Source organism: Eufriesea mexicana, unplaced genomic scaffold (assembly GCF_001483705.2).
Source record: "Eufriesea mexicana isolate 0111107269 unplaced genomic scaffold, ASM148370v2 scaffold4744748689, whole genome shotgun sequence".
Lineage (NCBI taxonomy): Eukaryota > Metazoa > Arthropoda > Insecta > Hymenoptera > Apidae > Eufriesea > Eufriesea mexicana.
The window spans coordinates 147,253-150,323 of NW_016907939.1; positions in this window are offsets into that span (position 1 = coordinate 147,253).

Below are 3,071 nucleotides of genomic sequence, written 5' to 3' on the forward strand. Positions count from 1 at the left end.
CATCGCCTAGGCTAGTCGGTCTTTCGAATAATCGCGAACTCGTTCGGGCGCGTCGCGATTTTCTATTAGCTCGCGTGTTTGATATTTCATTCCCTATTTTTATGGGAACTTGAAAATATCTTAGCGTTCCGACAGTAGAGTTTCAGTATACCGAACCGAAACCCCTTTTGTAAGACACGAAATATAATAAAGTGTCAGTAGAGTCATTTTAACTTAATTCGCTCCAAGTTAGGTTAGGGTACCTTTGATACAGACAGCGCCAGCAGGCTGCGCCACTAGGGCGCATGTCGGGTCTCGATGCGTAGCCACCTCCACGTGGTGAGACCTGGTAATTGGTACCGTTTTCCAAAGATTTCTCTTTGGAGAACGATACCGAGCTAAGAGCTACGCACAAAGTTTGAGATATTTCCCATCTCTTGTAAATTTTCAATGTTCCCTTTGAACTTTGAAAATAAAGAATGGGCATTATCCGATAAAGTAATATGTAAATGAAGATAAATTCGGGTAAGTATTGCAAGGTAAGTATAATTAAGGTAAGTATAAAATTTATCTGTACGCGGAAAAAATGTAAAATAGTTAAAGTCTCCTGCAATAAGTAGACTATGTATTACATTACGTTTCTTCATTTTGCAAACGTTGCAAAATTTCCTTGACTATAATTCTTGGAAATAGCGTCATTTCTTGGAAACGGTCGCTGAGCGACCTCCTATCAGCTAAACTGTAACTTGAAAAGGAACCAGGAGAGCCAACGAAATCCTCGATTACAATAATTGTAACAAAATAAGGAATAGAAAAATGAATTTCGTATTTAACATACATACATGTATACATATTTACATATTTATATTATTTATATTATATTTATATTATTTAAATTATTATATTAATATATATATAGTTATATATAGTTATATGATAGAAACTTTTACTTCTATTTTAAATTGTATTTTCAAAATATATAACAATATATTAGGAGAAGTGTATAAAAATTCTCTGCTACATTGTTCATGATGGTTACATTTGACTAATACAAATTTTTTCCGTAAGAAGAATAAATTGATTATAAAAAGGCAGATAACTTTTATTTTTTTCCTCGGACCTAATAATTATTATAACAATCCGCCACAATTATATATCCCTCATGAATGTTATTTCAAATTTATTTTTTACCATCCTTGACATACCGCTACATAAATTGAAAAAGAAATCTGAAATTTCTGTGTTCCTCAATATGTGTACCTCAATATGCCCCTGATGCAACCCGTTATACCGCGCGAATACCTTCAATGAGATAGACAAGGATAAAAGCTAAAGCGATATTCGATCAGCGCCATCTATGATTTGGGCTGAAAAATCATAAAAGTAATAGGAATATAGAATAGGCAAGGAGGTCGTCGATGTGCTGGTCACGTGGTAGACAAGGACAGAGAGGGGCTAGAAAAGGATAGAATGTCCCTGGCAGTGAAAAATTATTAATAACTCAATTTCCGTAAACAATTTGTGAACTTTTATAATTTCATTGCAAAGCTGCAACTTCAGGCTACATTCCAATATAATCTTCGTTTAGAATTAAACTCTAAATTGTTAGTTATTAGTTTTTGTTTTATGGCGTCTATGATTTCGTAACGGCGACCATTACGATCTTCCGTAGCAATATTTAATACTAAACGAAACTAGAAGCAAAATGTGCTCAAAAGTTATATGAGAAGATTCGCAAGAACATTGTCTTTCTAATGAGTGTACAAAGTTTCACAAATTAATTGCGTAGAGAATAGTAATTAATGAAAAACCAATGGCGTCTTCGACAATCTTCGACAATAATTCAAACATTTCGTAGAATAATTATTAATAATTAATTAATCAGGGACAAATTTATATGGAAAAATATATTGGAAAGTTCTTGAAGGGTCTGCCTTTACGATGCAATTATAAAAGTACATAAATTAATCACAGATATCGAGTAATTAGTGAATTTTCCACTGCCGATTTGATTTATTAAAATATATTCGGAGCACATAACCAGAGTTAGTAAACTGACATCAGAGCCATCGATGATTCTAGACTCAAAGCTCGAGTTCCGTAACGAGAAGATAGATGGCCCTGATGATAGTTTACTAACTCTGGTTATGTGCTCCGGATATATTTGAATATATTTTAATAAAATAAATCATAAAGTTTTCTACATTCTTCGATAAATTCAGCCCAAACAGCAATTTTAATTATCCAATCGGCATTCGTTTCTTTATCTGACAGACGACAAATATGCAAAGCTATGCCTTTCCAACGCAATTATAAAATTTCATAAAATAATCGCAGAAATTGAGTGATTTGTTAATTTTTCTCCAAGTGAACAGGAGAGTGCATGGGAAGTGAGAAAAAATTACAAACAAACGCCGGAAGCATTTTTGTGTCCATGCAGGTGTGCCTGCATCACGAAAAGAATGTAAGTATTTGTATTAATATAACCTTTAGTTATAATTAAATAGTGTAAGTTAGGAAAGACAATATTCGGTTGAAATAAACAGGCACGTGCAACAATAGAAAAATATTGGAGTCATGGAATATCATCAGCGTAGATGCCAAGAATTATACTTTATAGCAAGAAAAAATTGAAGCAGCAATATAAATATGTAAAGTATGATATGTCTATTGCATTCTAGGTCGGTTAACCATATGACATACAAGATAGAAATCTTTGATGGTCAAATAAAGATTCAAGAAATGGAGATGGTTTATGCAGACAAAAAGGAATACAATTGATTTAGGTGATGGCCTCTTCTAACAACAATATATGGAGAATGCAGTGAGATTGAAAGGTACGTTGTGTTCCTGATATAAATGAATATTAATATCAGTGGTCAAAGTCAATGATCATCGCTAATGTGTTAAGTTTGAATAGAAGGAATGAGAAGAGGAAATGTGTATTATGTCAAATCAAGAAACAGAAAAGAGGCAGCATATGTATCAAGAGAGAAACATGTGTGGCATTGACTTGCAAATATGAGGATCATTGAAGAGATGGAGAATGAACAATTGATAATAGTTATGAAAGGTAAAGTTAAATTGAATAT